At 38.6% G+C, this 16,012-nt stretch overlaps 1 non-coding gene and 1 pseudogene across 1 annotated transcript; one reads left to right on the plus strand and one right to left on the minus strand.

Annotated features, from left to right (window-relative positions):
- Positions 1-3,931: 3,931 nt before the first annotated feature.
- On the plus strand, positions 3,932-4,095 carry LOC119523939. The gene has a single exon (XR_005214739.1). It is a non-coding gene; the product is annotated as a U1 spliceosomal RNA (small nuclear RNA).
- A 10,610-nt stretch (positions 4,096-14,705) lies between these two features.
- LOC119523677 lies at positions 14,706-15,142 on the minus strand (annotated as a pseudogene).
- Between the last annotated feature and the right edge of the window lie 870 nt (positions 15,143-16,012).

Below are 16,012 nucleotides of genomic sequence, written 5' to 3' on the forward strand. Positions count from 1 at the left end.
GTTTGGTTACATCCTCACGTTGGGCTGTAGCTTCTGGGATTCCACCCCCTGGAAGCTCGTAATTTTCCAAGCCATCAGTTTCTGGTTTCTTGGAACCCAAGAGTTCAGTTCTAAGTTTATCTCTCTCTGCTCGCATTTTACTATAAGCTGCAAGGAGAAGCCAGGGTATATCTTCCACATGTAGTCTGGAGATTTCCTCAGCTAAGTATTCCAGGTTGTTGCTTCCAGATTCTTCCTTCCATATGACACCAGGACTCAATTTTGCCAAATTCTCTGCCACTTTAAAACAAGGATCGCCTTTCTTCCAGTTCACAACAACACATTGATCATCTCTGTTCAAGGCCTCATCAGAAGTATCTTTAGAGTCCATATTTCCACAAACAGTCTCTTTAAAGCAGTTTTGGCCTTTTCTATCAAGCTCCTCACAACTCTTCCAGAAACTCCCCATTATCCATTTAAAAAGCCATTCCAACATGTTCGGTATTTGCAAACTCAGCAGCAAAAGCACCCCACTTCTCTGGTACCAAAATCTGTTTTAGTTTGCTAATGCTGCAGAATGCACAACACCAGAGATGGATAGGCTTTTATAAAACGGGGGTTTATTTCACTACACAATTACAGTCTTAAGGCCACAAAGCGTCCAGAAAACCTCTGTTAGCTGGGAAGGCAGCTGGCATCTGCTCCAAAGCTCCGGCCTCAAAACGGCTTTCTCCCAGGACGTTCCTTTCTAGCAAGCTTGCTTCTCTTCAAAATATCACTCCCAGCTGCACTCTCTTTTTCCCCCCGAGTCAGCTCATTTATGTAGCTCCACCGATCAAGGCCCACCCCGAATGGGTGGGGCCACGCCTCCATGAGAACATCTCATCAGAATCATTGCCCACAGCTGGGTGGGGCACACTCCAAGCAAATCTAACCAGCACCAAAACTTCTGCCCCACACAAGACTACAAAGATAATGGCATTTGGGGGACACAATACACTCAAACCGGCACAATTGGGAATGACCCAGAACCCCAAAGTAAAGTAGATGCCTTAAGCCTGCCCTAGACCAGACATATATTCTCCTCCCAATCATTCATCCCTCACTTATTAACAACTATTTATTGAACAACTTTGCACAAGGCATTGTGCCAGAAACTGGGACTAAAGAGATGAGGAAGATACGGTCCCTGCCATTAAGACTTAAGAGTCTTATGATAGAGACAGACACGAGCGTAAACAATTACTATGAAATTTGGTAAATAAGAATGGAAAACTGTGGGGTCACAAAAGAAGGGCACTTTATCCAGATAAGTAGGGAAGAAGTCAGGAAAGCTTCCCAGAGGAAGTGACATCTAAGTAAGTACCTGAAGGATATTCAGGAATTAACCAGACTAAATACTAGAGAACAGATATCTTGGGTAGTGGGCATAGCATATGCAAAGGCACAAAACCTTGAGAGAACACGGTTTATTGGGTGAATTATCAGTACTTCCTCATGGCTGGAACATAGGATTCAAGTGTAGAGCAAGGGGTACAGTAAAGTTTGCTTGTAGAGGAAGGCAGAAATATAGACTTTATCATTTAGAACAATGTGAATCCACAAAAAATGTTTCATGTAGGAATATGATATAACCAGAATAGCATTTTAGATGGGTTGCCTTGGTGGCAGTATAGAAAAATAGGTAGGAGTGGGTCAAAACTGGATGCTATCCAGATAAGAGATGGTGAACTAAGGAATTGGTTGAGGTAATGTGGAGAAGATATATTCAAGCAATCAAATTACAGTACATGTAATTATATAATTATGATACAACATGGGAAGCACTATAATATTGGTAAATACAAAACTGTATACAGAAGAGGAAGCAAACATTTTCTGGAAAGATTGGGGAACACTCTACTGAGAAGATGAAACGTGCTGGGGAACAAACAAGTGAAAGTAATTGTGTGTTCAAGGAATGGCTTGTGTGGGCTGTGTATGAGTGTGTGTGTGTGCACGTGTGCACATGTGCACATGTGTGTTTTCAGAATCAGAGCACATTTTTTCCCAAGTCGTTCTGTAAATTCTATTTAAAATAGATAGAAATTATGAACCAATTCCTCAGTCAGTTTAAATCTTTTTAGCAAAATATTTCATTGCAGAATTATGTGAGTACCTGCAGAGCCCTGTTGAAAATCTGCTGGGGTGGAAGTATCTACTTAAGTCCAAAACACTGAGCTAGGCTAGAAGGGCATTGTTAGACTACATAAAGAGAAATTACATTAGCCTCCTCTTGTGATTTTTCTTGATCGTCAACCTCATTGCTCCCTGAAACTAAGCTGTGTGCACTTCAAAGAGCTTTACGTGAAGTTAAGAGGAAACTGGGAGCCAGGTAAAGGGGTAACCTTTATTTGTGGTTCTCACTGAGCTCCTTCATCCAAAAGGCCAATTGCACTTTTATGACCCTCCCCTGAGATTCTGCCAGACAGTCCCTTTACCAATCTTCTACTCTTTAGTATGAATATAAGTAAACAGATGCCCTGACCCTGTGTGCAGGTTGAGTTCTAGATTGATTACATGGGTTTTGGGATTCCATAGCAGACTGACTCAACACTGACTTTTGCAATCATGTTACTGTGTCTGGGTGGGGTCAGTAGGGATAATGCCCACCTCCCTACCCCAATCCCTGGCTTTTCATGTTGTTCTGTTCTGTGGGTCAATGTTCTTCAAACTGGGAGTACATACTCCTAGGGTACACAAAGACTTTACAAGGGATGTGCATGTGGGTACAGTTTGTGTGTTTGTCTATTTGTTTTTAATCAATTTCCAAATCTTTAACTTCTATGTGTACTCTTTCCCAAATTCAGTCTACATGAGAACACACCTAAGGGATCTACTTTCCCACATTTCCCCTTCTGACTTTACAGAAGAAAGGCATGTTTCTAACCCTTCTCAAGGCTTGCCTTGGTGTTTGGCCCCAAGGTGTGAAAACCTCATGGACACTAAATGAACAAACCATTGGAAAGAGTGGTGTTCATATTGAGAAAGCATGTTACTTTAATGATGAGATATCAAATTCTTTTTGCAAGACAGGTAGTTTCTAATTCTTTGTTTTCAACAAAATCAGAGGAGGGCCTAGACAAGTTGTCACATGATAGATTACATTAAAAATAATTTTTGTGACAGATCATTTTGTGATTTTGGGCATATAATTTGGAAAGTGTTCATTTGACTGACACTTTTAACTAAACTTTCATTTCCATCCACATATTTATGTGAACAAGAACTCAACACTTAAATCTACTAGAAATGCTAAACAATCTCATTCCACCAATAGGTAACATTCATCCACAGATATATGAACTACTTTTTTTAAAAAATCCACTTCCATCACATTAAGAGATATATTTCCAATAAAATACTATCTTATGTTTAGTAATTATAAAATTTGTAATGTAATTATGCTATTTTAATCAAGTGTGTATAATAATCATAATGAAAACAGTCCCAAAGACTCAGAGCCTCACAGATACAGGAAATAAGCATTTTTAAATTTAAATTCACACATGTTTTCATGGCAGAGATTAGGATGTGATGACCAAAGACTTTCAGGAATAAAAAATATATCTCATCAGGATAAAACTCTGTGGAGTGAGTAGAATGAAAATATGAGTTCAAGGCTAAAACAGTGTGACAAAATTTCTGACTGCTCAAAAGGAGACTGTTCATTTACCTTTTAAATGGATAATGGTGGGTATCAAGGTGCTATGGCTATATTTAGTACATTTAAAAGAGGGATGCAACAGTTTTATTTTTAAATGTCAATCTAAATTTTACAATATATCAGAAATTACATATTTTGCAATTATTTAAACTTTCATAAATCTCTCCATAAAAAATTGTTAGATATCTGTCAACTTTTAGATTTATTATGGAACATTCCAAACTTATTTTAGAAAGTATGTGAGCAATACTTACCTGGCAGGGGAGATACCATCATCACGAAGGTAGTTTTTCCAGGGCGAGGCTTATCCATCGCACTCCGGATGTGCTGACCCCTGCAATTTCCCCAAATGTGGGAAACTCTACTGCTTAATTTGTGGTAGTGGGGGACTGCGTTCACGCTCTCCCCTGAAAAAAAAAAAAAGGTACGTGAGCAAAACATTTGAAGACCACTGTCCTAGAAGGAGAATTATCTAGCAGCTGTATTAAACCCACTTGCAACTTAGAGTGTTCTTCTCAAGAGTTGCTAAGGATGAAGTAAATTGGAGCCATGTTCACTGATTTATACCCTTTGTTAAGTCTAAAACAGGGACTTTTCTCAGGCCAAACACAGGATGTTCTTTCCCACGAACTTTTCCAGTGTCTCTAGTTTTAAACCTCCACCTCACTTACACCTCCCTCCCATTTTGCCCTCTCCCTGCCTCCCCTCTCCTAACTCAGACTCCCAACAGGGCTTCTTTCCTCCCTTTGCCTGAATACAAATACTCCTATAATTAAGGATAGAACAAATTCAAAAAGGCTTTAAAGATTTGTTCAGAATTCAGAGAGCTTTAAGGTTGCAGATCCTGAAAGCTTTTACACCCAGCTGCTGTGAATGTCGCCTTCTAAAGGCTCACAGCTGTCCCCTGTCTCCTAGGAATTGCCCTGGGCTGATAGGAGGTGCAGGCCAAGGAGGTTACACCCCAGACTGGAAGCGGCATACTAAGAACTGACTGATAAGAGGTTCAGAACACTAGTCTCTTGCCACAAGTGGGAACAGCCTCTGCTGTGTGGTTTATGTGCAAGAACCTTCTGCCATAAAGTTAGTGTGGGCCTGACCTTCCTGGTTCTAAAAACCAAGCACACCTTTCTTCTTGTTGATATGTTCTATCATGCATCTTTTCCCCAGACAGACCAGTTTTGAATACACTGACAATCTGTTGAGGTACATACATCTTCCCAATGCCAGCCCTCAGAGAACACTGTAGCAATTGTTAGCCCCTCACTACCTCATCTCTCATAGTCAAACAGCCCTGAGCCAAGGGAAACTAGAGTCTAGGGAACAAGCAATCCTTGTGATGCATTCATTCATTGATTCATTAAAAAAAATGAGTACTTAGTATGTGTCAGAGACTCTTCCAGGCTCTTAGGATATATCATTGAACAAAACAAAGATCCTTGCACTCTAGGAGCTTATATTCTAGCAAATAAACATATTAACTAGGTAAATTATATATTAGAAAGAAATAAGTGCTATAGAAAAAGAAAATGTAAAGAGGGCTTGGGAGCATCAGGTGTCAGGGGTAGAGGGAGGAACTGCAGTATTAAAATAGGGTGGTCAGATTAAATAAATGCAAGTAATAAAATTGTCAGTCACAGCATTTTACCAGGTGTAGCTTTTGAGTTTGTTAAATAACTTCTAAACTAGCTTTAGCCTAAAAAGTGTCAGATTAATAGGCATCTGACACTGATACTGATCCCCTGAATCATATGGTCAAAAGTTTTCCACTTCTTCAATTGATTTTCATCACCTCTCCCTGGTTATTGCTAACTGGAAAGGCCCAAAACTTTTTACATTTGCCACCATTTGCTCTTTATCATTCAGAATTGTTTCTATCATAGTAGGAGCTATCCAATCAAATACTGGTCATTTTTTCAACAATTTCAATTATATTGTATTCTCTACTTGCATTTTCATTATAAATATACTGATCTTGTAACACCTTGCAACACTTTCTCCATATTGGCACTTATGGTGATGTAGGATTGAAGTTGCAAGATTTAGCAAATACATTTAAATTTAAATTGGACTTTCAGACAATTTAGTCTAAGTATGTCCCATGCAATACCTGAGACATATTTCTAATAAAAATTATTTTTTATCTAAAATTAAAATTTAACTGGGCTTCCTATATTTTATCTGGCAATCCTATGTAGGATCCAATTTTAAGAGTATATATCGTCTATTATTCTATGTAAAGCAGTGGTTCTCAAAGTGTAGTTCTGAGACCAGCAGCATCAGCATCACCTGGGAACTTGTTAGAACTACAAATTCTCACCTCAGACAGACCTAATGAATCAGAAACACCCTGGGCCTGTGGTCCAGTAACTGCTGATTTAAAAAGCTCAACAGGTGATTCTGATGTATACTAAAGTTTATAAATGACTGAATCACAAGCTCTATTGGTGCTCTGCCCAAATCCCTCCACTGTATCCATCCTGCAGCTGCTAAATTGTTGGCTGTTAATGTCTCACAGCTGTTCCCCTTTCTCTAGAGAATGGCCCTCAGCTGTCAAAGCCACCTCTTCCAGGCAATTGCGCCGCAGTTTGCGGGTGACCCACAGCTTGTGAATTATTGAAACAGGTATAAGAGGTCAACCCCTTGCCAAAAGCGGATTTAAACTCCAGAGCCCCAACCCTATGGATCAGATCAAGACCAGAATTTACCTGAGATCACATCTTTTCCTGATTCTTGTTTCTTCATTCTGTGAATCTTACAAGTATTTCAAAAAGAGCAATCCCTCAGTACATCTTATGCAACCCAATCCCTTTCTCAGGCTTTACTTCTGGATAATCTAACAGAAGATGGATGGGGCTAACAAGGCTCATAAAGTCCTCTAAAGCTAAGCCCAAACACATCAAATCCAGCAAGCAGACAAAAGAACAAAACTAAAATGATCCCAAATGATCCCCTCTTTGAAGACAAGGTAAAGCTGTTACAAAAATCTAAGCATGAGTTTGTTTTGTTTTGTTTTGTTTTGTTTTGTTTTGTTTTTAGAGCAGGAATAAGTTTCCAGAAAATTCATGCAGATAGTACAGAGTTCTCATATACCCCAGCACTCAGCCACAGAGTTCTATGTTGTTTTCTTTCCATCTTTATTCTGGTAACATATATACAACCTAAAATTTCCCATATTATCCACTTTCAATTATGCATTTCAGAGGTCTTAATTACATTCACAATGTTGTGCCACTATCAGCACCATCCATTACCAAAACTTTTCCATCACTCCCGAACAGAAACTATGAATCAATTAAGCATTAATTCCCCATTCTCTACGCCCACTCAGCCCCTCATAACCTGTGTTCTAGTTTCTGACTTTATAAATTTTAGCATGAGGTTTTAAGAGCCGGCATTTAGAGTGTGAAAAGGAAAGAAGAGGATGACCCTAACAAATTAAAAAACAACACTGGCAATATTAAAAATGATAGTAGCTACCATTTATTGTTTTTCTACATGCATTCATATAGATCAGAAAATAAAACAACTCATTTAAAATCTGACTATAGAGTCACCTGAAAACAACATTAGGTGTCCAGCACTTTGCAAGGTACCTGGTCTATGGTAGATGTTCAATAAATGTTTGTTAATGAAAGAACAATATGGTTCCAAGATGATGCCAAGATTTCTAAGTTGGAACCTTAACTGAATACCATCAAGAGAAAAAGAAATGTTGGAAAGATTATGAGTCTACTTTAAAGTAAAAGGTTGAGGTGACGGAGAGAAACCCAAACGAAGATGTCTATACAGAGCTGAAAACATAGGAGTGGCAAAAAATGAAAGGTCAGGGCCAAACATGTATATTGAAGAGTCATTTTATTTGATTACAATGCCATTCAAAGAAACTCGGTCTTTGTAATTTGGTATGAAGCCTACCGTCTAATCACAGGTCTAAAAATCTAAAAAAATTGCTAACACAAATGTCCAGCTGCTTTTTCTTCTGAATTATCTTTAGAAATTTTATGTAAAGGAAACCTTCAGGTAAAAGACTTTCAATTTAACAAAAGATGCTTCTGTGTGGCAACTGATTGCGGACAAAAGTTAATTATCATCAGGCAGGAGCTTTGAGAAAATCAGAACCATCAAGATAAGATGCTAATTATATTCAACTTTTGCCTAGGGAGATTTTCATGTTTCAATTAGGCTATGGGTTTTTACATATGTTTTGACAACTTAAGTTCTCTAAAAGAAATTTAAATTGATATTTTATGAACCAGTCACACCTGACTCTTTGCACTGAAGAATAAGATTGACAATCCACTGCTTGCAATTCTTAAAAAATGTTGCGTTTAAGTTAAGTGACTGTTTATAAGTCACACCCAGTCCACTCAATCGGGAAAGAATAGTCTCTTCAACAAGTGGTGCTGGGAGAACTGGATATTCATATGTAAAAGAATGAAGAAGGCTCTCTAGCTAAGCCAACTTGAAAGGTGAAATCACTGCCCTCCCCCCTACGTGGGATCAGACACCCAGGGGAGTGAATCTCCCTGGCAACGTGGAATATGACTCCCGGGGAGGAATGTAGACCCGGCATCGTGGGATGGAGAACATCTTCTTGACCAAAAGGGGGATGTGAAAGGAAATGAAATAAGCTTCAGTGGCAGAGAGATTCCAAAAGGAGCTGAGAGGTCGCTCTGGTGGGCACTCTTACACACAATATAGACAACCCTTTTTAGGTTCTAAAGAATTGGGGTAGCTGGTGGTGGATACCTGAAACTATCAAACTACAACCCAGAACCCATGAATCTTGAAGACAATTGTATAAAAATGTGGCTTATGGGGGGGGACAGTGGGATCGGGGGGGAGGGCATAGGGATCACACTCCCGTTTGTCTAGTTTGTGGATGGATGAGTGGAAAGGTGGGGGAAGGAAACAAACAAACAAACAAACAGACAAGGGCGCCCAGTGTTCTTTTTTACTTTAGTTGCTCCTTTTCACTTTAATTATTATTCTGGTTATTTTTGTGTGTGTGGTAATGAGGGTGTCAGGGATTGATTTTGGTAATGAATGTACAAATACGTAATGGTACTGTGAACAATCAAATGTACGATTTGTTTTGTATGACTGCGTGGTATGTGAATATATCTCAATAAAATGAATAATAAAAAAAGAATGAAGAAGGGCCCATATCTCACACCTTATACAAAAATTAACTCAAAACACATCAAAGACCTCAATATATAACCAGGACTATAAAATTCCTAGAAGAAAATGTAGGGAAGCATTTTCAGGACGTTGGGGTAGGTCATGGTTTCTTAGACATTACACCCAAAGCACAAGCAACAAAAGAAAGATAGATGGGACATCATCAAAATTTAAAAATTTTGTGCATCAAAAGACTTTGTCATGAAAGTGAAAAGAAAAAGTACTCGATGGGACAAAATACTTGGAAACCACATATCCAATAATAGTTTAATATCCAGAATATATTTTAATGCAATTTTATTGAGATATATTCACATACCATCCAATCATTCAAAGTGTACAATCAATTGTTCGTAGTATCATCACATAGTTGTACATTCATCACCACCTTCAATTTTTGAACATTTTCATTACTCCAAAAAAACTAATAAAAATTAAAATAAAAGTAAAAAAGAATACCCAAAACATCTCATACTCCTTTTTCCCCCCATTATTCATTTACTTTTTGTTCCTCTTTTTTCTACTCATTTGTCCATACACTGGATAAAGGAAGTGAGAGCCACAAGGTTTTCACAATGACACAGTCACACCATATAAGTTATGTAGTTATGTGATCGTCTTCAAGAATCAAGGATACTGGATTGCAGTTCCACAGTTTCAGGTATTTCCTTCTAGCTATTCTAGTACACTAAAAACTAAAAAGGGATGTCTATATAATGTTTAAGAATAACCTCCATGGTCTAAGGGTACATAGACTGAGGAACAGAATGGTGAACTGTGACGTATGCATACAATGGAATATTGAGCAACTACAAGAAGGATTGAAGCTGTGAGACACGCAATGAGGTGAATGGATCCTGTACACAGCATTTGAGTGAAGTAGGCCAGAAATAAAGGCAAATGCTATAATGCCTCATCAATATGGACTAACTACAATGTCTAAACTCAGAATTGAATCTTAGAACACAGCCTAACATGGAAATGATTATTGCGATGGTCCCTAGATTGTAAGCTCTTACAGCAGTCAACTCTATTCCTGTATTGTAATGGCTATCTCCAAACTATGAGATGCTGATCCCTTAGTGTATAACCTGATTGATCTCTGGAACAATGGGTATCTCTGTGACACTTGAAACTCAGAGCTAGAGCTCTGAAGATATGAATGTCAGTGTTTGTTAGCGCATGCAGCAACTGTTAAAAAAAAAAGCTGAAAAAGAACCCAGACTTCAATTAGAAATATGAATGAAGCAGATCTGGTTAAGACTAGGGCAAACCAGGCCAAAGGGTAAAGGTCGAAACTGTGTTTTAAAACTTCAACTTCCATGTGAGACCAAGGGAAGAGATGTCTATTTAGTGCAGGATCTATATTTTCTAAACAGTATAACTCTACAGTTGGTTTGTTCAAACACCACAATTACATGGAACTTTGAATAGGAAGTGAGATACGGTAGGTTAGTATAGGTTAGAGTGAAATAGTGACACATCCCAAAGTAATTTGGGCAGAGAATAAAAAATATACTTACAGTCCCCCCCCACACCCCAAGGAGCTAGGGGAAAGTGCAGAAGTGTTGGACTTCCTCACCTGGACTGATGTTGATGTTGTCACAAACGTTAGGACGGGTGGTTTGATGTGCCGAGCCCTCTATCATGGGACTTACCCTTATGAAGCTCGTTACTGCAAAGGAGAGGCTAAACTTGCATATAATTGTGTCTAAGAGTCTTCCCCTGAGTACCTCTTTGTTGCTCAGATGTGGCCCTCTCTCTCTCTCTAACTGAGCCACCTTGGCAGGTGAACTCACCGCCCTCCCCCCTACGTGGGACCCGACTCCCAGGGGTGTAAATCTCCCTGGCAACACAGGATATGACTCCCGGGGATGAATCTGGACCTGGCATCGTGGGATTGAGAATATCTTCTTGACCAAAAGGGGGATGCAGAATGAGACGAAATAGTTTCAGTGGCTGAGAGATTTCAAATGGAGTTGAGAGGTCACTCTGGTGGACATTCTTATGCACTATATAGATAACACCTCTTACATTTTAATGTATTGGAATAGCTAGAAGTAAATACCTGAAACTATCAAACTCCAACCCAGTAGTCTGGACTCCTGAAGACGATTGTATAATAATGTAGATTACAAGGGGTGACAGTGTGATTGTGAAAACCTTGTGGATCACACTCCCTTTATCTAGTGTATGGATGGATGAGTAGAAAAATGGGGACAAAAACTAAATGAAAATTAGGGTGGGATGGGGGAGGATGATTTGGGTGTTCTTTTTTACCTTTATTTTTTATTCTTATTCTGATTCTTTCTGATGTAAGGAAAATGTTCAGAAATAGATTGTGGTGATGAATGTATAACTATATGATTGTACTGTGAACAGTTGATTGTACACCATGGATGATTGTATGGTATGTGAATATATTTCAATAAAACTGAATTTAATTAAGAAAAAAAAAAGGAAAAACCTCCAGAATGACTTCTTGACTCCATTTGAAATCTCTCAGCCATTGAAACTTTATTTTGTTTAATTTCTCTTCCCCCTGTTGGTCAAGAAGGTTTATCTCAATCCCACAATGCTGGATCCAGGCTCATGCCTGGGAGTCATGTCCCACGTTTTCAGGGAGATTTACATCCCTGGGAATCATGTCGCATGTAGGGGGAGGGCAGTGAGTTTATCAGCCAAGTGGGCTTAGAGAGAGACAGGCCACATCTGAGCAACAAGAGTTTCTCTGGGAGAGACTCTTAGGCACAATTGTAATTAGACTTAGCCTCTCCTTTGCAGTAACAAGCTTCATAAAGGCAAGCCCCAAAATTGAGGGCTTGGCCTACTACAATGGTAGTCCCCAATGCTTGCAAGAATATCAGGAATTCCCCAGGTGGGGAAGGTTAATATTTCCATACTTTTCCCCAGGCCTTCATAGGGGATTTGCAAATACTTTTTATTCTCTGCCCAAATTATTCTGGGTTGTATCGGGGTTTCATGCTAACCTGTACAAACCAATGAGATCTTACCCCCATTCAAGGTTCCATTTAATTATGGTATTTGGATAAACTGACCATACAAGTTAAATTATATAGCATAAAGCCTGATCATTTTAATAAATAATTCGATTCAGAATTTTACTTTATGTGAAAAACATTAAAACCACAAGAAAAGCAACGTTTAAACCTACTTTAACTTTCTCTTTTTTCCTACCCTGCTTGTGTCACTTGGACTTCCTGTCCTTTCTGCCACTGAAAGACCAAGTTCAAGGTTGATCTGTCTCATTTTACTCCAGTTCACCCTAATTTTGCTGTTCCCCCAACACTGACAAATGGCATTTGCAGTCAAATGCTACATTGTATGGCATCAATTTTTAAGTTCTTAAATCTTACTTGCCAATTGTGAACAAGGCCCAGAACTTAGTCTCCTGTTAAGTCCCTCATGATCCTGGGGACTATGTAAATGCTTAAAAAATACATGTTTGGTTCATTTATACCTTCTACACATTAATTTCACTTGTGTATTAATGGATTTCCTTAATTCATTATCATACTTGTTATGGAAAGACAGTTACCTAAATGGTGATACTACCTAATGATCAAAAGAGGGTACCGTTTGCCATTTTTTCCTCTTTAAAAAATGGTGAAACCAAAACAAACAACGAAACCACTAAGATTAAAGTAGAAGGGGATGGGAGTTGAAAGAACTACTTTTGTGCCAAAAGTGCCCCTCAGCATTTATATCTTTTTTTGCAATTGATCCTGACTATCCCCCACTCTTTCCATCAAGACTGCATTGTGTCATTGTCAGTGTGGCCTGGACTGACATTTAGCCAGTAGGCATCAGTTGAGCCATTTGTTCCCAGCTGGCATCCATTCATCTTGTCAGTCCCCATGCTGTACTGTCTCCTGAGAAAAGATGAGAGGCTGGCATATTTCAAACATACCCATTCTTGTGACTACAGAATTACTGAACTCCAGAATTTTCCCAACACTTCAGACTTGAAAGTGATGTTAAGAAGGACTTTATGAAAAAAGTATAGCAATATCACCTTTGTTTTCATTTGAAGGTTTGTAAGTTTTTATGTTACACCCACAATGACTACCTCTAATATCTATTGCTTAGCTTCTCTTAACCCACAGCCCTTTGAATTGCCTGTAAGTTTTTAAAGCTTTAAAAAGCAGGGGTCTAGTCAGGTGCAGTTGAAAAATAAAAACAGAGGATGCTGTAGGTAAGAATAAGAAACAGATTTGGCATGTAAGAAAGAGGGGTTTAGAAGCTGGGAATAAATGGTTGCAGCTACTAGGCTACTTTGCACATTCTAGTCGTAGTCTTTTTGGTATCATACTACACGTTTTCAGCTGGCATCCAAAGGACTATGGAATCACTCCAAAGGTTCCAGTAGTGCTCTGACATCATTAATGACTCTCCCCTTTATTTTACCTTATATTTGTAAAAGTAGTCTTATAAACCCTTTGTATGAAATTAGTTTTTATCCAGAGTACAATAACCTGATAGTAGCAGCAGGAAATCTTTCTTCTTAATCACTAAAGTAAGAGAGCTAGAAAAATAAAATATTCAACACTGACATTTTGTTTTCTGAACTTTATCATTTTTACAAAACAAAACAAAACAGCAGGTATTAAAAACAGCAAAGAGTTTATACAATTTCTGCACCAGTTTTCACATAAGTCATTGATCATGAAACTGGTATCCAATTCCCTCTTGGTCATATGCATTTGGGTGATTTGTTTTGGAGCTACTGAAGAATAACTTTTTATAAACACCAGTCATTTTCTTGAGAACTGATCTGGTTTCTCCAACAAAATAAACACCTTTTGCTGTGTGGCATTTTCATTTTTAAAAAACACCGGGACAAAATATGGAATGTATGTTTGTTTGGATCTGAACCAAATCTTTTGAGATCCCAATTACCTGAAGAACACTGAAGATATTTGCAGGGCATATTAAATACTAATTGTACACTTCATAATGACTAAGGCAGCTTCTGTATTTCTAAAGAAAATAGCATTTCATTCAGAGGCTGCCCAGAGAATGAACTACATCACAGTGTCCCTATCCTTTCTGGTTTGGATTACAGTTTCCCCAAATAGGGCCATACTATTGGGACAAAAGTTTTATGCTTATGTCAAACAGGCTCTGATATTTTATAGATACATTTGTATAGAGCAAGACTCCTTGCTCTGGATGCTGGGTAACCACAAAGAAATTGAGAAGCCATGATTATTGGATGCTTACAGGAAGAAAGCATACTTAAAAACTCACAGCATAGATAATCTGGAGCCTAGCAGAAACAAAGCTGTAACTTGGTAGTGGTGTTCATCCATCATGTGTTCCTGAAAAACATATGCTTAAATAGGGGAAGTATGGTCCACTTTTGCAATGTTAATAGCTGCCAGTCTCTCAAATATATGTTTTATTCAGATCACTGCTTGGCTAGCAATGAGTTAGGAAAACTGGCCTCAATATTTTACCACATCTCTCAGTATTAGTCAAAAACAAAACAAAACAAAACCCAGCCAATAGGGATTAAAAATTGCACAATTAAACTTGATTGTAAATTATGCTATATACAGCCTGGTATTCATATCACTGAAATAGCTATTAACAGCATGAAACACTCCTGTTGAAATAAAATTTCCTATTATCACATTTTTCATTAAAAGAAGAACTGATATATGATTTTCTTCTTTACAGATATGAAAAAGGAAGCAAGAAGGCAAAACTGAGAGAAACAGATGCTACCCAAATGGCAGCAGTAGTATTTGGTTGTTTTGGTCTTTGTACAAGCAGCTCTCATTCCCATGGCAGATATCCAGTTCCTGCTGGACTACACTGTTTTCCTTGCAGTCAAGACTCAAATGATAGATCCTACTCCTCCAGCTGCAAGGGCCTTTTCATGCCACTGCAATAACATAGCACTGCTATTGTCAGAGGGGCTTTCAAAGCCTTTATAAATATATCTCACTAGGAGATCCACACCATTATTGTCCAGAGATTGAACTGCCTTCTCAATATCATTACCTTTAAGAGAGATAAGCATCTTCAGGACAATGCTGCCTGCCCAATCCTTCACAGTCTGATTCTTTTTCAGAGCTGCATGTAGAGCAGCTGTCAGGTTTCCTTGCCACAGACAGGAGTCGACCTTGCCCTCGTTGGCCGGGCCTGGCCATCACCTCCAGCTTCCTTGACCAGGACCTTGTTCTCATCGTACTCATCCACATCCACCATCTGGAACCCGGCTGATGACACCATATTCTTCAACATCCCTGATCCAGAAGGATGGCAAAGGCCTCCTCTTAGTGCGACCGCTACCTCAGCAACCCCAACCCAGCAGGAACCCTCAGCCTGGCACCTTCACTTCCCTCTTCCACTCTCAGAATATATTTTTAAAAACCCTACAACTCAATAAAAGGACTAACAACCCAACTAAAAAATGGGCAAAGACTTGAATAGATATTTCTCCAAAGAGGATATACAAATAGCTAAACAGCACATGAAAATATGCTCAACATCACTAGATATTAGGGAAATGCAAATCAAAACCACAATGACATACCATTTCACACCCCTAGAATGGCTACTAATTTTTAAAAAATTGAAAATTACAAGTGTTGGAGAGGATGTGGAGAAATAAAAACACTCATTCATTGCTGGTGGGAATATAAAATGGTGCAGCCACTGTGGAAAAAGGTTTGGCAGTTCCTCAGAAAGAATTGCCATATGACCTGGCACTCCCCCTACTTGGTATCCCAGAAGAATTGAAAGCAGGGGCTCAAACAGATATTTGTACACCAATGTTCACAGCGGCATTATTCACAATTGCCAAAAGATGGAAGCAAACCAAGTGTCTACCAACCAATGAATGGATAAACAAAATGTGGTTTGTACATACAATGGAATATTATTCAGCCATAAAAAAGAATGAAGTCCTGATACATGAGACAATGTGGATGAACCTTGAAGACATGCTGAGTAAAATAAGTCAGACACAAAAGAACAAATATTGTATGATCTCACGGGTATGAAATAATTAGAATAAGAAAACTCATAGAGCCAGAATCTAGAATATAGATTACTAAAGGCTGAGTTGGGGGGTAGAGAATAGGGAGTTAATGCTTAATTTGTACAGAATTT

The sequence above is a fragment of the Choloepus didactylus genome, chromosome X (assembly GCF_015220235.1).
Source record: "Choloepus didactylus isolate mChoDid1 chromosome X, mChoDid1.pri, whole genome shotgun sequence".
Classification (NCBI taxonomy): Eukaryota; Metazoa; Chordata; class Mammalia; order Pilosa; family Megalonychidae; genus Choloepus; species Choloepus didactylus.